Source organism: Sceloporus undulatus, chromosome 2 (assembly GCF_019175285.1).
Source record: "Sceloporus undulatus isolate JIND9_A2432 ecotype Alabama chromosome 2, SceUnd_v1.1, whole genome shotgun sequence".
Classification (NCBI taxonomy): domain Eukaryota; kingdom Metazoa; phylum Chordata; class Lepidosauria; order Squamata; family Phrynosomatidae; genus Sceloporus; species Sceloporus undulatus.
Window position 1 is genome coordinate 315,721,086 of NC_056523.1, and position 22,828 is coordinate 315,743,913.

General features: G+C 37.4%; 1 protein-coding gene and 1 long non-coding RNA gene across 18 annotated transcripts in view; one reads left to right on the forward strand and one right to left on the reverse strand.

Moving 5' to 3' along the window:
- Positions 1-22,828, forward strand: part of TCF4 (transcription factor 4) — a 438,455-nt gene that overhangs the window by 276,352 nt on the left and 139,275 nt on the right. The gene's annotated exons all lie outside the window — the stretch shown is intronic.
- Positions 15,256-22,828, reverse strand: part of LOC121923868 — a 31,165-nt gene continuing 23,592 nt past the window's right edge. The window contains exons 3-4 of the long non-coding RNA XR_006102478.1: positions 19,357-19,433; positions 15,256-17,282 (exon numbers count right to left, since the gene is read on the reverse strand). This is a non-coding gene — a long non-coding RNA (uncharacterized LOC121923868). The remainder of the gene's footprint in view (positions 17,283-19,356; positions 19,434-22,828) is intronic.

A 22,828-nucleotide genomic window follows, 5' to 3' on the forward strand; every position in this document is an offset into this window, starting at 1 on the left:
TTACTAAATTGTTTCAGCTATTTCTAAGTATACAGTAAGAAACTTGTTAGAACTTTGTTCCCTTTATATTTTTAGCGTGTTTCGTGTGTTTGGTTGTTTCTTTGATGCAAACATTTTAAAAAATGAATTAGGATATCTTTATTTTTGGAAAATAAATGTTGTTTTATCCCAAAGTTCAGATTTCATAGTCCATTTAGTTAATTAAAGGAAAATTATTTTTTTTTTCTGTGGAGGGGGTTAGAAACAACAGGAAAATAAAATCATTTTGCTAACTGTCTCCTTTGTATATACACAACCTGATGTGCATATTGTGACTTATATTCTGGCATACAAATAAATCTGGGGATTCCAGTGTTATCTTTCATAAACATTTTTGAACACATGATTATTCACCTTCAAGCCATAAATGAAAATACATAATTATATCAATATCAAAATATTTTTTTAAAAAAATAATATTAATAGACTGAAACAATGGAGGTCTCTAAAAATATTGTATTCTATGAAAGGGCAAAATTTATTTCAATAATACATCTTGTCGCATTATGGTGGATGATGCTATTCTATTGGATAAGCAATTTTCATTTATAAATTGACTAAACAGATTATACTGTACTTAGCAGACAGAATGGAAATATTCTCTTTCTATTAAAAATGGGTATTAAACTGTCACTGAATATTCATACAATTGTGTATAAAGGGTTTCAAGAACTGTGTTAATGCACAGATGTCTATAGCAAATGTCTATAAACATATAATGAAAGAGAAAAGAGGGAGAGTCAGATAGAAAAACAAACAAACACAATGTTGTTTCCCAGAAAGATAAGATATTTGTTTGCTTATTTAGAAAATGACAACCCAGGATTGGCCTGTTTCAGTATCAAGTAGTTAGATCCCTCCTTCCTATGTGCATAATCAAAAGTAGTTGGGTTCAATGACACAAAATATAGCATGGAGTAACAGTAGTCTGGAAGTTGTGTGGGGGTACCCTGGGTTGAGGGAGTACTATCTGTTCTTAGGGGTGATTGTGAGGTTCATATTTTTACCCGTATTTTTAAAATATGTGTGCATAGAGATAGCTGGTAATCACTTTAAAGTGGTCATATTTATTTATAAAACACTCAGATAACACGGTGGGACATACGTACATCTGACTAACATCTAGAATAATTTTCCAGATGGATGTGAATAAGACACTGAGACACATGTGTCTGTATTCGTTATCCATTATACATTTAATACAGAAAATGAATAAACATTAATGTCAGAATCACCCTAAGAGTTTCTGTCTTTTCCTTGTATGGATATACCTGGAATTGCTTTGATCCCACAACAGCCTTTCCCAAACAAATTCCCCAGATGTTGATAGAGCATACTTCTTATCATCCCTAGCCAGTCGGGTGATGGGAACTGTTGTCTTGCCAGCTTGGCAAGCAGTGGCCTAAATGATCAGTCACCTTGGCTAATAGAAAGAATATTCATAGATAAAAATAATTTTTTGACTCCCCTTCTGTGCTCTTTGGCTCTTCATACATCACTGCAGAAATATGCAGCTACCTTTTCTTTTGTTGTGGATTATCTTTGAGTAATGCAAACATAAGCACAGGTCTTCTCTGACTCTCCCAGCTGTTTGCTTTCAGCATGAGAACCTTACATCATTGGGGAAAGTTTCTTAGCCTTGCCACTACACTTACAAAAATGAGGGATGGTCTTTCAGATATTATAAAAAAACCTTAAAAAGTTTATCGGAATTTACTATGGGTGTGAATTATGCGGTCATCCTGAAATAAGCTCTGAGGAGATGTTCTGTTTAATTTTCCTGTTTGACCTATTTCATGAGCTGGATCCTCATACTTTTCTGACAATGCCAACCACATTTTAGTGAGATGGTATTTTGTGGATTGTTTGGCAGATTTTCCTGAGCATTACTTCTTAACATGTTAATTCTCAACTGAGTGTATGAGCTGATTACTTTTTAAAAAAAACATTGTCTGAAACACCAAGAAATACGAACATTGCACTCTTGACAATTGATGTTATGGACTGTCTCTTTAAGCAAAATGCTATCATAGTAGTGGGAGAAATACCTATACCAAATAGCTCTTATACATTTCAGATATAATAGAAATACAAAATAATGTTTAAACTAGCCTTTAAATGGTCAGCAACAATATAGTTAGTATATATAGTTAAGTGTACAGTAATAGGTGTCTTTGGACTTGACGGTAAGTTAGGCTTCAAAGACAACTCTTACTTTCTCTTGCCTGAGCAGTGGACTAGAACATGCTCCTTGATTTTTTGTGCTTCACTGGCTGCAAGCAGGAACAGTAAAACAAACTGTGGTCTTTCAGCTCATGTTGTTGTTGTTGTTGTTGTTGTGTGCAAACCAGGAACTCTGGCCCCAGTCAAGCCAATACACCAAGAAAAAAACCAAGGCATATGACCCTTCTTGTCTGGGAATAGGCAGGCCAGAGTTCCCAGTTCATGTATCGGGGGAGGCAGTCACAGATAAAAGGTTGGTAGTTTATTTATCGAATTCTGCTCAGAAGGGGGACCAAGGAAAAGCAATTGATTAGTGTACATAACTACATTAGCTCATTTTCTGTAGATGAATGATTTATTATAACTTGTGCATGTGGCCATTGACATAGATCTAATATTTCTGGACTCTTGGGGGCTTTTCCTAAACTTCACCTGTAGCAGATTTATGTTTGCAAAACACTGTTTAATTCAGCAGTTCAGTGCTAAAGAAAAGGCTCTTAGTGTATGTTTGCATCCTTTTATTTCTTCTGGATCACAGCGCAGAGCTGTAAGTTCCAAATATTTGTGAGAGCTAATTTTGCTCTACATTCACAGGTCACATACTTCAAAACATAAAGCTATTTATTGCAATGAATGGTCAAAATATTCTTCCTGTAACATCTCCCATAGTACTTGGAGGTGACTGAATTTTCTGTCCCTGCAGATAAGTTTATTACAAGCAATAAGGTTTTTTTTTTTAACTAGGAAAAAATGAAAACAAAGAGATTAAAACTTTGGCAGATTACTCAAGCATAATGTCTGATCCTTGGCAGCATTTTACAGTTTATCTATCTTAAACTGGATCTAAATTTAGAACAAAAGGTGTATTTGTGGCTTCTTCAAAGCACTGGGTTTGTCTTTATTTCTCTTCAAATTTCAGAGAGCTGATCTGGAACTGTTGACAATGTATAGAAGTTTCCCCACTCATGCCCCACACCCAAATCTTTTTTCATTTTCTGCACCAGAAAATCTAATAAAGGTCCCTGTGATTTGGCTGCATTGTTTTTATGTGAACAGAGCATCCAGGTGCAGAGATAAGATCTCTGAACTTAAACAGCACAGAAGACCATATCTGTGTTTTAATTAATAAAGCTCTTAATAGCAAAGGATCTGGAGCATGAAGTCATGGAATTTCAATAGTGGGATAATATAAACAAACAAGACAAGACAGAACATGGGGAATTTGCTTGTGGAACACTGTGAATTGAAACTCTAGGCACTTAAAGTCAATTGAATTTTACAAATTTTAGACTCTGTACTTGGAAGATGCATCCATTTGAAATAATATCTTGACAAAAGAAATTGATTGCAAGATTGTTTCTCTATTTTTTATAATCTTTGTGAAATATTATACTACAGTGGGTCTTTTGTATACGTGGGGATCCGTTCCGGACCCCCACCACCACCACATATGGGAAAAACTGTAGAACTTTATGTCCTGTTGATTTCAATGGTGGTGCACTCCTGAGCGTGCACCATGGAAGTGCATGCTATTTTGTCCCCCCGGGGTTGCTCGTGAGCTCAACTCCACATATGGCAAGCCCATGTATGGGGCAGGCAGACTCCCTTTCCCTTGTCTTTGTTGTGTGCCTTCAAGTCATTTCCAACCTATAGTGTCCATAAGGTGACCCTATCATGGGGTTTTGTTGGCAAGTTTCTTCAGAGGAGTTTTGCCATTGCATCCTCTGAAGCTGAAAATGTCTTCCCTAAGGGGGAGTCCAGCACTCAGCTCTTATCTGAAATACAAAACAGAAATGTATTATTATTGTTGTTGTTGTTGTTGTTGTTATTATTATTATTATTATTTTAAAAAAACACTAGTGCTGTTCCTACTGGAAAATGACACTGCATTTTACCAACTTTTTTTTCCATCCCAGAACTAAATTTATAGTTCCTTCTTACTCTTTCACAAGAATTTTGCTCATAACCATTTTAAAACCATTATTCTAGACATTCATAGTTGCTGAGAAAGTTGGTAGAATGTCTTCCCTCCATGTCCCTATAATCATAGGATGAGCTTATATTGCCCAAAAACATCCATCCATCCATCCATCCCAAATATCAGTGTATTCTAGGTATATTCTGTTGTCCTTTTAAATGTTTCATTACTTGTTGTTTTTTAAAAAGTGCATATAGGTTAGAGTATTCTCTGCATTTTGGTACTGAATTGTTATTTTTTAAAGCACAATAGATATCCTGTGCCCCTGTAGTTGTTGCTAGATTCCCATCCATCTCACTCCCAGCTAGCATGGCATGTGGTCAAAGAAGTGGGTGCTATAGGTCACAATCCTGAACACTCTGCATGTGCATTTCTGCATCTCTTCTGTCCCCAGATGACAGTTTCCACGTAAGGGGGACACACTGCCATAGCCATTTACTGGCCAGACGGAAGGGTGGCAAACTTATAGTTGGGAGAAAAGAGCTAATGTCATCTTCCTGCATCTCTAGCCACTCACTGGACATCTGAGAGTAACGTTAATTTTCTTCTCTCAGTTGCCTGGACCTGGGACGTAGCCAAGGGGGGGGGGGTTCTTGGGGTCTGGACCCCCCCTTCCATTAGAAAAATGAACGGTGCGTGCTGCTGCGCCGCCGCGCCCAAGCCCCATTATAATGGTGGCACTTAGTCTGGACCCCCCCCTTCCCAAAATTCTGGCTACGTCCCTGCCTGGACTACAGCCAGGTGCTATTTTGGCATGACCTGCTGTCCCTTCCTAGGCGGTATCTACACAAAGAAAAAGAAACATTCCTGTACTGACCTAATCAGACAATGCAAAATGGGTAGAATAAAGATTCTTGGGAGAAAAAGAATTCTCTTTTATTTTAGATTAGGCTGAAAACTCTGGAAAATCCCTTAGGTGTACATTGTGTACACTGGTGCAGGGACAGGGAAAGGAGCTTTGAAGGGCAGTTGAGTTGCTGATCTCTTTCCACCAGGAACTTCTACCTTGCCACAGCACTTCCACTTTGAAGTTTCGCAATTACTACAGCACCATTTCCTTTGCAGATATGCACATTGATTGCACAAGTTCACATTCGTAAAGCAATGTGTGCAGATAGTGACGCTGGCCTGTCGTGGGTGCTGTTTGTGGAGACTGCTGTCTGGAAGCCCCAGACATAAGCCAGGTTTTTGTATCCACACAGACATGGACCTAGTGAATAAATTTCTGAATGGAATCAAGGAGGCAGGGTGACAATGTGAAAAGACGTACTGAATACCTGCTTTGCAACATCAGTAAAAAAACCATAATGCTTGCCTAACCAGGGGTTACATATGGGTTAAAATGTCAGCCTATGTTCTTGCCTGTTTTAGGAGGAAGATCCTTTGAAGCTAACACAGAAGCTACAGTTTGTCATAGATTGCTATTAATCTTTGAATTGATAAAATCATGGCCGGACTTCCTTAAGAGCTACTTTGACGTACAGATAGGAAATTGCTTCAACTCATGTGTCTGCTTAACCAAAGAAATGCAAGTGAATGTATGAAGTTTGATGCTGAGCAGAGGGGAAGGGATAGACAAGCATCTCTGTACAATGGATGGCCTGTTATATATTACACCTTTGGAAATTCATGTCATAATGGGGCTCATTTTATGCATTGTACAACCATTCTGAATTCAGCCCTTGTCACATTTACAACACAATGCTTTAAGAATTTCATAACTTATTTCTCTTCCAAATCAATGATCAGAGACTAGCAATATTTGGCTAACCTACCATGTAACATGTTTTTTTAGAAGTCTCTAGCATTCATACCAGCAGTATTTTAAAAGCATTTTATTAATGGACTAGAAATTTGGTCAAAATGGGTAAAAAGACATACACGTTTTATTTGAAAGGGCAGATTTTACTTCAAACTAACATCCAAGTTCCTTGTTAATTCATGAGATGTCAAAGGCTTTATTGAACTCATCTCAGACCTTAAAGATGGTTTGGTTCTTGCAGGCATTTCAGTGATTGTTCAGCTGGTTTTTACTTGCTTTATATGCTCTGTTTTGTTGTGTTTTAAAATTAATATTTTTTTATGTCAGTGGTTCTCTCTTTCTCCAGTCACCTACATACATATATTATATTCCAGTATTTGGGGATCGGGAGACACAGCATGCCAGTAGTATCTGTACCTCAGGTGTGTGAAAGTATGATCCATGCAGCCTATCCAAACCTTTTTTGCACTTGTGTCCTGCTCTTCCCCAAATTTTATTTATATCATGTTTTGCAATCCTACTTCAGCAGCAAGTCAGTAAACCTGCTATGATCAAAAGGGAAATGCATAATCAGTAGATTTGTCAACGCATTACTAATATCATTATCAGTTTGGTCCCTTTAATACAAAATCAATAATCAATATCTTAGTTAATTTCTTATTAATGTCACTTTAAGCATATTTAAGGTTCATTGTACATAAATATAAATTTAATAATAAGCATATGTAAAAATATGATAGTTTAAGAATGTTTAGGGAAGAATTTGTTTGAATGAATTTCAACTAATTTTAGCATATATTAAATATAAGAAATTAATTATCTGTTTCAATTAAAAACAAACCTCAAAGCAAAAGTGAAACTGAAAATGGCTCTTAGATCTGTGATAGCACCCTCATTTCTCTGCAGTGCCCCATGAAGGACCATTCAGCCACAGCCATAATGGAGATACTGTATGGTCATTAATTCCCACTGGGATTGTGGTAGGAAAGAAGGGAAAAAAGAAAGGGGGGGGGGGGGGGGGGGCAGGACCCTAGCATCAAAGCTCTGCTTTTTGTAGATTCTGCTGCTACTAAGTGCTATGCTGTAATGATGTAGTGAACGTAAGCATATTTAACTATTCCAGAGAACATTTATCAGAGAATAAATGTTTTTACATTAATTGTGTAGAACATAGGTCTTCTTTTTGATTTCTATATGGGCAACTGACATTTTTTTCGTGGTCAGTTTTCATGTCCACTTGTAGAAGTGGTAATAGCCATTTAATTTGCTGATCTGCCAGCAGTTACCAACACTGGAACAAACAGATCACACTCTGGGTGAACAGAGAAGGGCATAGATCCATATACAGTAATTCATGGTTTTTTCATCCCTTATGCACCTCCAAGCAAGGAAAATTTAGAAGACTTTAAATCAAAGAGGGAAGGAGTCAGCAACAGCCACTGCTTCTGTCTCCATATGTCATACTGAGGAAGGAGCTAACTTGTTTTCTGCTGCTCCAGAGACTAGGACCCGGAACAACGGATGCAAGCTACAGCAAAAGAGATTCCACCTCAACATTAGGAGGAACTTCCTGACAGTAAGGGCTGTCCGACAGTGGAACACACTCCATCGGAGTGTAGTGGCATCTCTTCCTTAGAGATCTTCAAACAGAGGCTGGATGGCTATCTGTCGGGGATGCTTTGATTTAGATTTCCTGCATGGCAGGGGGTTGGACTGGATGGCCCTTGCAATCTCTTCCAACTCTATGTTTCTATGCCATACTTATCTAGCAAAGGCAGCAATTCCCCTTGCCCAGGAATTGCTCTGCTCAGTACACTAAATTGATGCTGCATTCATAAAGTAATTGGAGTCAGAAATGAATTAGGAATTAGTAAAGCTGTTTTAGTACAGGCAGCATATGATGTTCCAATCCATGATTAGTTATGCCAGCAACTCCATTCTAAACCAAATGCAATTTTCCAGATGCCTCCAAAGGTATCCCTGTGGCCCAAAGATTATACTGTGGGGCCTTGTTATCTGCTGGGGTTTGGTTCCAGGAAACCCCCCTCCCCCCATGGGTAACAAAATCAATGCTCAAGTCTCATTAAATATAATGGCACAGCAAAATGGTGTCCCTTATATCAAATGGCAAAATAAAGGCTTGCTTTTTGGAATTTATACTTTTTTGGAATATTTTCAAGCCATGGATGCTTGAATGCGTGGATAAAAAAATCCATGGATAAGGAGGACCGGCTGTCATAGTCCAACCTTGAATTTACCAGGATATAGAAAACAGTGACAGAAAACATTCTGTATGACAATGGCCATTAGGCCTGTAGTGCCAAAGCTAGATTAATACTCACTTCAATACTGCTAACGTGATCATTTAGGCAAGTTCAAGCAGATATAGAACAGGAATGTATCCTGGGCATACTAACTATCCACCACCAACACCTCCATCTTGTCAAGATTCATTCTCATTTTATTAGCCCTGTCCATTGTTAAACCACTTCCACCACATCATCTTATTAAGATCTAAAACTGGTGGTTTTCACCATCTTGATTAGACTTCATCCCAGATATGCAAACAGTTACATCCAGCAGTTTCATATAGATGTTGAAAAACATGAAGCATATATAGCAGTGTGAAAATCTGTCAGTTACATTTTGCATCTAATGATGGTGTGTAATGAAATAGTCTTAAGTCTATAAAAACGTATGCTACCAATTTTTTTCTCTCAGACAGTCTCAAAGGTGCTACAAGATCTCATTGCGTGGTTGATTGTGTACAGATCCAAACCAATACTTTTAAATTCAATTAAACACTGAAGTCTTGTCCTTATCTATAGTGGTGCCACAGTTGTGTAACACCCTCCCCTTCAAGGCTCAATGGAAACCAATGTTAGCTTCATTCTGGCATCAAGTTAAAAAAAATTGACTTTATATTATATTAAAGCCTTCAAGCTCTAACAGTTTTGTTATCTGAACAGATAAATGGTTAGAATCTATTTTAATTGTTAAAATGTTCAGTATAGTTTTAGTCTCAGAAAGAATTGTTTCTTACTGTTTTAGGTCTTTACGTTGATTTTATCTGATCCTTCATGTACTGCCTTGAAATATAAAATCTAACAATTTTAAGTAATATAATACGTGGTGTAGTTGGATTACGACACTGGGAGACCAGTGTTTGAATCCTGACTCGGCTATGGAAACCCACTGGGTGACCTTGGGCAAGTCACACTCTCTCAGCCTCAGAAGATGATAATGGCAAACCCCCCTGAAGAAACCTACCAAGAAAACCCTATTATATGTTTGCCTTAAGGTCACCAGAAGTAGGAAACTACTTGAAGGCACATAACAACAATATATACAATAAAATCACAACAACAATAATATAAAAATAAATCCAGATCCAGAAGAAACATTATAGTTTTTTGTGGGTTTTTTTGGGCTATGTGGCCATGTTCTAGCAGAGTTTATTTCTGACGTTTCAGAAACAGTATAGTTGTAGTCCTCTGACTGGCTCTAAAAATAAGCACTCAAACCAGATTGAACTGCATCCAGATACTACCATGTCCACAAAGATTATAATCCATTATTTTGCACTCATCAATTCAACCAATAAAGTATGTTTGGTATTTATTGGATGATACCTCCCACATCACAAACTCAGCCTTATGAATGGAATCTTAAGTGCTGTATTTCTGGGAATATCTTCTAGCAGATACAGTGTCATCAATTGTCATGAAATAGGTTGTTGCCCTAGAATTGGAAATGTTTAATATGCACCAATTGGTTTCTGTACTACCAAGTCCTCAGGGTAACTTGAGTTGGAAATGACAGCTGTCCTATCAATGAGTGCATGCTGGAATCCTGCTGAGATTCCATTATAAATTTGGTGGAATTTCAGCAAAGGTTGTGGTGGATTCTGGGGACATAACCGACTTACGTTTTGTTGGGGAGAAGTTTTGAAATCAAAGAGGGCAAAGATTCAAATACAGTATAAGGAACAGGAAATCAAAGGGGGGAAAGAAATTAACTGTTTGGAAGAATGATCATGCACTCGCTCTCTTTCTCTCTCTTTCTTTCTCTCTGTGTGTAGAGAACTAGTTCCATGACAGTAAATGGTTGCCATTTTGTTTTTTTAAGGTTATGAGAATGGTGGATTAAGTTCTTTTGCTGTCTCTAGAGCAGTAGAACCTCAGTTCCACTTTTGTTTATTGTTGAACAATTTGTGGTGTTTTAAAGCTAAAAGCAGTAAACAGTATGTTGAATGAAATCAGATAATACATTTTGAATGCTTGTTTATGGCCATGTAGCTATTCTTAATGTAGAGCCTTGGGTCTGTAACTGAAAGGCCTCCCACAGCAACTTCTAAAACTGGAATGCTAAGGATTGTTCAGGTTACAATCCAAAGTAATTGTAAAAATTAATAAAAGGCTTGTGGGTACAGTGAGCACTTTTCTCTGATTCTTCCCATGGGCTAAAGAGGCAAGAGCCAACGCCTCAATTGTTTCTTTGTTCTGCAGTGAACTTTTATAATGCACAGTACCTTTGTTGCTCTGGAACCCCCCTCCCTGCTTTCCTTTTGCCAGCAAGCAAAAACATTTTTTATTTAACCATGCTTTTAATGCTCAAGCAGGCAAGGTTTTTAATATAGATATATGTTTTATCAGTTTTTAACTTTGGTATTATTTTAAATCAGTTTAATCAGTTTTAATGTGGTATTTTAAAATTGGTTTTAAGCTTTTTGGAAAAGTTTTTAATTTGTTGTTATGGAAACCACCTTGGGTCCTATCCTGGGAGAAAAGTGGCATATAAATAAAGTAAATAAATGACAAATGCATGCATAAATACATAGGACAGTCTTCTTCAGGATGAATTATGGGCCACAATTTTGCTCACTGATGGTTTAGACAACACAGGGCATTCTTTAAACCTCCAGGCCATCGTTGTGGTAAAATTATCACAACAGCTATTCCAGTTCCAAAGAGCTATATATTTAAGACTGACTTAATACTACAGCTACTAGCTCACCAACCATACAGCACTTCACACAGTTCAGTGTAAATATTAACAACAAAAATGTAATTCTTTCAAAAAGAAAAAAAATCATTTTAAAAAAGAAGATAAAAAGCAGAGCAGCAGGTTCCTATCAATCAGAACTTTCTCAATGACTATCTCAGCTCTACTCAATAAGTCATGTGTAGATGACTGCATATGTAATTGTATCAGTGGACAAATACAGTCCTGGAAAATTGGAGAACTTTGGCCTTTATAGGGCCTTGAGAAAGGCTGGAAATAGGAAAATAATAATAATAATAATAATAATAATAATAATAATAATAATAATAATAATAATAATAGGATTTATAATAACAACGATGAGTGTTGTGTCTATAATAAATATAGAGTGTTTGCTCCACCCTGAGCTGCACACAGTCTCTCTTTAAAAGATGTTCTGCTGCTGAAAATCAAAATAGGCAACAAAGACTCCAAAAGCCTTTTTGAAAAGTTCTAAACTGGATGTGAGACTGTTGCATTTATATCTTTAAAAATGTACATGTGTGCTATTTTTCTTCAAAACAAGTCTTTGTATTAAAATATTTATCGAAGACTGTGTGAAATCAGCACTTTGTTGACTTAGCTAGTGTGCTATAGTGTGTTTCAAAAAAACGAAAACACCTCTTTGGACCTGAAGATTTGTGATAATTTTATTAGGTATCTCATCGGATAGTAACTTGGGTCCATCAGTGTTAAGGCTTTGAGTTTTGCTTAAACATAGACTCCCTCTTCAGAGGAATATAGGTAATGCAAGGAATTATATTTCTTTAGGACAGAAGTTGTGGTGTTTAAATACATACTATTTATGTTGTGTTCTATATATTAAAATAGTGTAGTTACAAGTTGTATTAGAAAACCAACATTTTAAAGGCAATGGTCATCCGTAAAAGATTTACGGTGTTCTGCAGCTTTAAATCTGCATCTCACATAGAACAAGGAAGGAATTGTTCTTCAGATATTAACCGTAATGATAATTTTATTTGGAATATATTTTCTCTTGCTCTTTTTATGAATACATACGTACAAGTTTAGAGAACTCATGTAGTTTGTACAGTTCCACTTAAAGTAAAATAGAAGTGAAGCCAAATTGCACTTCTTGCTGCACATCATTTCAGTTTAGTTTTTAAAAAGTGTGTTCTAGTTGTTACTCTGGGGCCCAATCCTGCATAATGTATGTTAAACATCTGTTAAGAAATTTCTGTACAGCTAGTCTTTAACCCATTAAAGAACAAGGACCTGTGAAAACTTTGTACAGGGTTGATTGTTTTTAATTCATGTTCTGTACTTAGAATGAAGTCAACAATGTTTTATTTAGGAGAAAAGAAAAGAAGAAGTGGAAAGAACATATTATCACTGCATTGTACAAAAAATTACAATACGAATGTATTTCCTTCGAACACTTAAATGTGAAGGAGATGTTTTTGGCAGTTGTTATTGTCATTCTGCTTGTATAGATGTCATCTATGGCATACCCTTAGATTCAGTGAGGTTGCATGAGTGTAAATAAATTTGACATTTTTTAATATTTCGTTTCAGCCTATAGCCTCAGGCAATACAAGAGACAGTAGTTTTCTTATTATAATTTGTTTTTCCATGGCATGGTGCAGGATCAATTCTCTAAAATATGAAGAAACTGAAGTGGAATTCTGATATTTAGAAATAAGAGAGCCTTTCCAAAACAATAGGCTAGCGAGCAGAGCTTTCTGACCTCTTTACCTCCTGATTGACTTGGACCTCTGTATAAAATGTTTTCATGACTTTATTGTATTAATTTCCACTTTAATGTGTTTTGAATGAAATGCCAATATGCCGATCATCGCTCCTGATTATCAAAATGCCAGCTGCATTTGGAGTTCACTGTGTCCCATACACCTTTGCCAGAGCCTAATTTGGGGGCTGATTTGTTCCATCTCATATGCTCAGGACACACAAGATCAAACACACATCTCACTCACTCCCCAGTAATCCACAGGCTAAACCAGAATTTTAATGGGATTCTAATGCTCTCCTGAAGAAATATCTTGGTGTATGCAAAACACAACACATGGTGTATTTTCTGCTTTTTGAAAGGTTTTTTTTTCCTCCTTTGCAAAAACATGCCTTAATTGGGACCACAAAAAGTCCCCCATGAGAACCTACCATAATAACTGGACAGGCTCTCCCATCAAAACCCATCAATGCTATTCTTTAATTGGCTGCTTGATGTCACTGTTTCTTGAGTGCCATGGGACGTGCTCCTTGCCAGGATCTCAGTAAAGGATTGCATCCATTTTTTGCTCCTGTTCCTCAACCAATTAGTATCAAAGGTCCAGCTGGGGTATATAACACTGTCATTTATGGCAAATCCTTCCTTTTCTCCTCTATTTTTTTTAATAAAAAGATTGACTTTTTGTTTTGTTTTTATTTATGAATCCCTACAAGATAATAGGAATATTTACACAGATGTTTAGGTGTATTCAAAAACATGGTTTCCCCTAATTGTTATTTCCTTTTAAATTCGTAAGCAGGCTAACCTAACAATAATACACAGATCATATTTGTAAAGGAGTTGTTTGTCTTTACACCCAATTTGCGCACTAAGTATTATTTCAGCGTTTCTCAGGAATAATGTTTTACTGCAGAAAGCTGAGGGACAATGCAGTCTTAAAACACACAGTTAATGTCCAAGTCAGCCTGAGTGACTTCCATCCCTTATACTGCCCATACTTTGAAGTCTCCTTAGGTTTCTGCTATGGTTCTCATAGATCTGATCTTTTTCATGGAGAGTTCAGCAGTTCCAGAGACAGTGCTACATAGGCAGTCCTCATTTGTTGCCAATGCCACCTTGTGGATTACAAAGGATATTGATTTGTTAAACAAAGTTCCATGTAAATATGGCTCTTTTATTGCAATCCACACTTTGGCAAGGGCGTGTTAGAGTTCTCAACTGGATCCTTTTGTTTGCTGCATGACACTTCATTTCTCCACTCACAGTTCATTTATGATTCTGATGAGAATGTTTTCCCCCTTCCAGGAAACACACATTTCACTTTTTGACCTAGGAGCATCTGTTAGATTTTTTAAAAATACTACTTTGGCATTCTGGAAGTGTTAATGTCTTTCATATCTGTTTAATGCTATTTAGGGATATTTACGATCACCTCTTGGTTACTTGGGGTGAAGTGTGTTGCAATTTTTTCCCCCAAACAGACAGGAAAGCATTCATATGAGGAAACAGATTGCTTTAAACATGTGCTTCCTGTTACAGTAAAGAGAACAAATTAGATTTAGCACTGCCTAATGAATGCACAAATGTGTACGTTTAAGCTTTTAAAAGCCTTACATTCATTTCAGGTCTTAACAGAAATGGAGTCTTGTATATCAAGTTACAGCACAGTAAACCTTGAAGGAAGGTACTACATATCTTGTGTCAAAACAGGTTATTTAGGGTTTCTTTCTCCAGTGAAGAAAGTTCAGTCCACAAGAGCTTACTATAGGATTTTATAACAATGGCAAGATAAAAGGGAAGCTAATTTAAGAGTCTTAAATAGTAATGTGACTGGTCCATTATTGGCATTACAAGGGCTGAAAATAGGCATGTCTTTTAAAACTGGGCTTATATTACAGCTTTCTCGTCTGTTGTCATAGTTCCTCAATTTCTCCTTTCTCCTTTTTCTTTCAGCACATCACATGATTATTCTCTCTATTTAACTCCATTTGTCTTTTCTATTAATTTGTCTTCCTTTCCCACTTCTGAGCACATCGTCCTTAGAGCTTCTTTCAAAGGAAGAGCCCACTGAAGCCCTTCTTACATTATTTAATTTTTGAAAAGGTTTTCAAAATAGACTTTTTAAAATTTATATTGACAGAGTGAGAAGAGGGATCCCCCCCCCATTCCCTAGTGAACTGGCACACACGACACAAAGTGGGCATTCTGTTGTCAGCTTAGCATCCGTGCAAGTTTTTTTTTAAATAGAAGGAACAAAATCATATGGGGACTGGTAGCCGAAAAGCTCAACTTGCCATTTTTGTGGCACTTGGGCTATAATGGACCTATTCATACTCTCCCTCCCTCCTTTCCTCCCTCAATGTTTGTGGGGTTTTCAGGGGGGAGATACAAGTGGTGTTGAACACCTTATGAAACACTGACTGTTGATTGTACTTTATGATTCAGTTGATCAGGATGCTTGTTTCTTTTAGATTTTATTATAAATTAAAAAGGAACTCATGATCAGAAGGGGACATGTGTTTTAATATGCTGAAGACCATTACATAGCAGCAAGGGTTACAAAGGTTAAATCTGATACACAAACCATTTAGTTGTCATTCTGCTATCACCTATAAGAAAGTACTGCTTTTTAAGATCAGTACAGAATACAAAGGGCTGATGCACAGGAATTACTTTGCATACTTCCATTTTGTCTCTTTTATTGTCTGACTCAAGATGCATCTGGAATTGAATTAAAAGGCAGTGTTTTTGTCCCTCTCTCTTTCCCACACAGATTTCTTTATCCTCACCTCCCAGTTTTCTGGATCTCATTTTTACAAGGTACATTTAGATGAGAAAGTGCTCACCATCACAACAGTAGTAAGCCTATACCGACAATATTATTGTCTTCATTCAAATAAAAAGAGACAGTTTAATTTAGCACTAAGTTGTTCACGGAAGGAACACCCCCCCCAATACTTTTTAAAAAAGTATATTCCAGAATCTTTACAAGTTATATGAAATGTTTAGAATCCAGACTGCTCAGTAATTATTTCACTTCTCAGAAGACTTAGACAGAATAATGTTTAACCTTTATATTACTGTATTCCAACATCAAATTAGTACTTCATTGTCCTTTTCCAATATTAAAGCAAATATTTTTAACCTTCCCCATGCAACAGGTTTCTAAAAGGCTAAAAGTATGCTGTAGGATTTTTTTTTTAAAAAAAACTTCATTTTTTCTTACATTTTAAATGTTCTGTTTGTGCAAAATTTTTGAGAATCACCATAAGGGCTTCTTTGCATTTTTAATTTAGTAACTAACATATGAATAAATTTGCATATTAATTAGTTGCAGATTAAATCATGCATACATAATTGCCTCCTTACTGTGTTTAATGTTTGTCAAAATCTCCAGCCTGGTTTGATGGATGTCGTATGAAAGATTACAATTTGATGTACCCTTGGAAGTATTTACACCAATAATACAGGTTTCTTAATAGCAGAAATCTCTAGTTATATACAGTTACTAACAAACATGTAAGATAGGTGTATGTCCCTTTTGACTAGGTTTTTTTCCTTGCACCAAATCATTTACTATTCATAATCATTAATGCATCTCCTAATTATACAGCATATGTCTGTTAACTGTTTCACTGCCATTGTCTGAGCTGCACTATTTGGTGTGTTGTTGGGGAAGAGGATGTATAATTTGAATAATTCCAACCCATTTTTGGACCATTTATCTGAAATGTTTGTATTTCACATAGCTTTTGTCTGACAGGATATTTTGTTGATGAGCTTAAAGCATGTTGTGATGTTTTACTGAGTTTCAGGCCATAAGCAAAAATCAGTTAATGGCTGCCCACTGAAAGAAATAGTCAAGGGCAAACCAAGTGCAAAAATCTAGCTATTATAAACATTTCCAAAGTGATGCTAAATATCTCTGATTTAAATCCTGTAAAAGGCATGGTTGTGTTAAAAACAAGGGGCTGGATCACATCTGTTTGCAACCACTTTACATGGACAATTAATTTGCTTTCAGAAAAGTCTACGGCACAGCGAAAGAAAGCCATGACTGTGTTGTGGCATTGCCTTGGTGTAAATAAGTGCTGCTTCCTTGTAGATACATACATACATACATACATACATACATATATATTCCAGAGGAAATGATAGAATCAGATTGCATTGTCAACATTTGCTTACACCTGAACTGGGGAATATGTAGCCCTCTAGGTGTAGTCGGACTGTAACACTCACTACACCTGGAAAGGCTGCCAAGTAGTGTGGGATCACTTCCCCTGCCCTGTCTTACTATTAGAAAAGAATGAAAAATCCACCATGATAATGCAGAACCTGCTTGCTGTTTATCAACACATAAAGTTATCCTTTTCATGCATTTGTCTGTATTAGCCCCCAAATTTCTCTGTTAAAAGAGGTTTTCGACAGTGTTGGACTCCAGACTGGATATCATCCATTATAAAGCTGCTGTGACTTTGGGGAAGGCTCCCTTGATGGCCTTGCATCATAGCTTTTTTTCTCCCCATCTGTAGCAATGGAAACAACAAAATCCCAACAGGTTGATTGTGGGAATGAACAAAATAAAGACCATGACATCAATTACATGTAGGAGTTCTTATGCCAATACCTGGTATACATTTAGAATCATTCTACAGCGGGCCCTCCACATTCACTGGGGTTAGGGGCAAAGGACCTCCATGAAAGTGGGAAAACTGCAAATAAAACACCATTGTTTGGGAAGTTTTATTTACATGAGATAACATCTCTCTAAAAATATTTAGATCCTCGAGAGCAATATCAGCCATAAATTGACCATAGAATCATGCCGGAGGACCTACAAATGCCTAGAGAAGTGTTTTCTCTAGGGATCTTTAGTCTGGTGTGACTCTATGGTCAACTGTCAGCAGTGTCATTCTGAAGGATCTAGCGATACCTAGAGAGAACATATCAATTAAATCCATGGATAATCAAATTTACAAAATCCAATTATTGAATTTGTTATATGGCCAACACAGCTACCCTTAGGTAAATTTACAAAAGTCGAAGTCATAAATCTGTCACACCAACTATTGATGACAAGTAACATTTGTTGACTCCTTTCATTTCGATGGCCACTTCTTTTTTCACCCAGGCTTGTTGCTATATCTCTTGTGAAATTGACTATGGGGGAAAAGGCTGTGAAAGCACTTGATTGTACTATATGTCCAAGTCTTGGCAACACAACTGAGTGGTCTCTGTACGTTCTGCATTAGATTGATACTGGTGAAAGTAGCATTTTTGTCACCTGTGTCTCAACAGTTATCCCTGCCCCTGCCCCCAAAATAAATAAGACAATGCTGTGTTTATGAGTAACAGCTCCTTTTTGCTTTGTGAAATTTAAGCTTTTCACTCCCAGTCTCAGCTTTTTATAAGACCAATGGAAGGATAAGGAGGAGGCCATTTTAGCCACCCTGGGAAATGAGTTCCAGAGTCTAGGGGCAGCCACCAAGAAGGCCCTCTTTCACATCCCTACAAATCATGCTTGTGGTGGTGATATTCTTACTGTATTACCTGGTGTGAAAAATAAATGTTTTATTTTACATACCATGTTGTACCAAAGTAACAGTTCATAATTCTCAAATTCTTAAATTTCCAATCTAAAATTTGTTCTGTTTGGTGAAAACATAAATAAAATCTTCCTCGTCCTATCCTGTGCTGTTTAATATCTGTATAAACACTACTGGAAATGTTGTCTAGGGACTTGGAATATGGTCTCATTAATACACTTATGACATTTCTCCAATGAGACTAAAGGGAAGGAGTGAACGTCATGAAAAAATATGTGAGCTCTTTGATGAACTGGATATGGAGTAATATGTTGATATGATCAAGCGAAAACACAAATACTTTTGATTGGTAGGGAAGTCAATCTATGGTTAACTATCAAATGTATTCTGGATTGAATTGCACTCCCTTTGAAGGACCAGGAATATGGGAGCAAAGTGTTCCTGGCTCTGAATAGTTGTGTACTTACATTGATGAGGAGATTAAAAAATCAAATGTTTAAATTATGGCTAGTACAACAGTTGAAAAATAATTAAATAATATCATTAAAGACAATCCAGTAAGGTAGGATGAGCCTAAACTCAAATGTAAACAAGAATGCAGTGAACTTCAGTTTTGACCACTGACTTCAATACACAGCTGAGTGAAGAACCTTGATGATAGCCTTGGAACATTCACAGACCTCTGTTGCAGTAGTCATATATGTATGAGATGAACATAAGAGTGAGCTGACCACAGTATTGCAGTTGTGTGATTGAAGCCTACTAAATAAGAAGAGAGAAATAATTCTGTACGAAGCATCTACAGTAAAAACTGCTAATAAAAATGGAAGACAAAATGATTTTATTTTTGTGAATATTAAAGCAGACTTAACAAATTTCCTACTTTCATCTTACTAAGAAAAATAACACCTTGTGTTATTTATTGGTTTTTTATTTTTTTAAAAAATTGGATTCCATATTACAGAAAATAAAATAAAAACTGGGCACTACTGCTGAGTATCCCTGTGGACAGAGTCCTCTAATCAGAGAATAACATGGACTACTTAATACTCACCACTAATTATCCTCTTGCACAGTGAAACATAAGAGTTAATCCACAAAAGAATGTTTTAATGCTGTTAAGAGACAGATCTGCAAAAACAAGACAAGTATAAGTCCAGGCCAACAAAAATTATGACTGGCAAAAGCTAATGGCACCCCTCTTAATTCCCCCCCCCAAACTAAATTCAACTGTTATTTAACAGCCAAGTTTTCGTCTTCTTAAGTTACATTGGTGTAATACTCGTCTACCCTCTAACTAAAAAACTACTTCAACAGCTAAAGCAATAATGATCTTTTCTGACTGAGAGTATTTCATTGCATATAGTCTTGTATTTGTTGAAACTATCATCTTTTTCTAATTTATATGTTAAACTGCAGTGTCCTATGAATTTTTTTTATGTCTATGGCATTCGTTGTAAGTGAAACTTCTGTCTCCCATTTTTATTCTTGGGTTGTTGTTTTTTTAATCCCATCTAGTTTGCAATCCTCCTGGTAGTTTGATCCATACAAATCTTAGGAGGTAGTTGTATACACATGTACATGGAAATAATCCCCACTGGAAATAAACCAAGGGCAGGGATGCTCTATGATCAGAAGAGGAATACTGCAAGACCAAAAAGAAATAAAAAGACAATAGATGCAATATACAGCAGAGCTTTATACAAGAGAGATAAAAAAACATATGGAATGAATAACAATACTAAGATGAACCTTAAATCATAGAGAGCAAGGTGGAAGCTGCTATAAGAGATATTTGGAAGAACAAGTCACCAGCAACTGATGATATTTCAATAGAATTGCTACAATCCATACAGACCAAATCAACTCTAGTGATAACTAAATATGCCAAAAGGTAGCCAACAGACTAGAAGCTATCAATATACATCTCAATGTCCCCCAAAAGTAGACACAACAGACTGCAGGAGCATAGTATTATCCCACATGAGCAAAATTATGATCAACATCCTGCAACATAGACTCCAACCATATATGAAAAAAGAAATCTGAGAGGTGCAAGCAGGGTTCAGAAAAGAAAGAGGCACTAGGGACCACATTGGAAACATGCAGTGATTAATGAAGCAAACCAAGGGATTCCAGAAGAAAATCAGCATGTGCTTTATAGGTGACAGCAAAGCCATTGACTGCATAGATCATGAAAAGCTATGACATGCTCTTAAAAAGGCATGGGAGTGCCACCACAACTTATAATACTGATGAGAAATCTGTACTTAAGACAGGAGGCTACTGTTAGAACTGATTATGGAGAATCAAAATGGTTCCCAGTTGGCAAAGGCTATCATCCTACCACTTCAATATGCATGCAGAAAATATACTTACTACTGAATATGAAAAATAATGACCACAAAGGATCTACATAAATTCAGCCTAGTTGATGAAGAAATCAAAATAGTTAAATACTTTCTGTACCTAGGATCAAACATTGATCTGAACAGAGACTTCAGTCAAGAAATCAGAAAAACTTTATTATTATTATTATTATTATTATTATTATTATTATTATTATTATTAACCTTTATTTATGAAGCGCTGTAAATTTACACAGCGCTGGACATCCACTCTTTTTAGTTAGACGGTTCCCTGCCCTCGGGCTTACAATCTAAAAAGACATGACACAGAAGGAAAAGGGAATGGTGGCGGGAAAGGGTAAGAGGTCCAGCAGTTCCTCTCTACCTCTGAGGCCTGGACCAAGGCAGATGGACTGGAGGGAGGGCTTGGCTTCAAAATGGAAGGTTAATCTTCATCCAGGGAAAATACATACTCTCAAGTAGGATAATACATATACAATACATAGCAATACAGGAAATGGTTCGATAAACAGGCAACAAAAGAACATCAGATAGTAAGCGACAATTATGCAATGCCTGGGAAGGCTTCTCTGAACAGGATGGTTTTCAACTCCGTTTTGAAGCTAGTTAAAGAAGTGATGGCTCTTGCTTGTGGGGGAAGAAGGTTCCAGGAGTGAGGGGTAGCAAGTGAAAAGGGGCGAATCCGGGATGGAGCAGAGGAAATCCTGGGCTGGGACAGGAACCCTTGACTACCAGAACGGAGGGCCCGAGTGGGAAGGTGAGGAGAAAGAAGGTCTGATAAGTAAGGAGGGGCCAGTCCATGGAGGGCTTTGAATGTCGACAGCAGGAGCTTATACTGAATGCGGAAAGGGAGAGGGAGCCAGTGAAGGGATGCCAACACAGGAGAGATGTGGTCAGAGCAGTGGGAGGAAGTGATAATGCGTGCAGCTGAATGCTGGACAGATTAAAGGACGGAGGTGAGAAAGAGGAAGCCCAGCCAGGAGGACGTGACAGTAATCGAGTCGTGAGATCACTAGGGCATGGACCAGGATCTTGGCAGTAGAGGTGGAGAGAAATGGTCGGATTTTGGCAATATTGTACAAAAAGAATCTACAAGCCTTGGCTGTGGTTAGGATCTGAGGGATACACGACAGAGAAGAATCAAAGATAAAACCAAGACTGCAGGCTTGCTGGACTGGTTGAATAGAAATGTTGTCCACAGAGACAGAAAAGGAGTGTTGAAGGGTGGGCTTAGGAGGAAAGACAAGAAGCTCCGTCTTGGACATGTTGAGCTTCAAACTCCGATGGCGCATCCACTGCGAGACAGCTGTGGGGCAAGATGAGACTTGCTGTTCAAGCCTTGGAGAAAGGTCAGGGGTGGAAAGATACAACTGGGTGTCATCAGCATACAGATGGTAGGAAAAACCAAAAGAGCTGATGAGTTTTCCTAAGGACAGTGTGTAGAGAGAAAACAGAAGGGGACCCAGAACAGAGCCCTGGGGAACTCCAATAGATAAGGGAACAGGAGAAGAAGTCTGGCCCCCTGCAGCCACTGCAAAAGATCGGCCAGACAAGTAAGATCTAAACCAGTCGAGAACAGAGTCTGAGAACCCAAGGTCAGAGAGTATGTCAATTAGGAGACAGTGATCAACAGTGTCGAAGGCTGCAGACAAATCGAGAAGGATGAGAACAGACTAAGAATGAGAAGGACAGCCATGAAGGAATTAGTCAAGATCCTAAAATTTAAAGATATACAACTGAGCACTAACATTAAAATCATTCAAGCTACTGTATTCCCCATCACCATGTACCGATGTGAGAGCTAGAAAGTGAAGACAGCCAAACAGAAAGAAAATACACTGATTTGAGATGTGGTGCTGGAAAAGAGTGCTGAGGGTATCATGGATGGTCAAAAAGAAAAACTAATGTGTCCTTGAACAGATCAAGCCTGAACTCTTCCTGGAGGCCAAGGTGATTTAATTGATGTGGTCATATTTTGGCCACAGCATGAGAAAGCATGACTCAGTAGAAAAGAGAATAATGTGAGGAAAGGTAGAAGGCAGCATAAAGGGAGAAAGACTGCATGCCTGATGGATAGGCTCAATCAGGAAGGTCACAGGACTGAATTTGCAGGACCTAAGCAGAGCAGTAGAAGATAGGCAGTCTTGGAGATGCCCC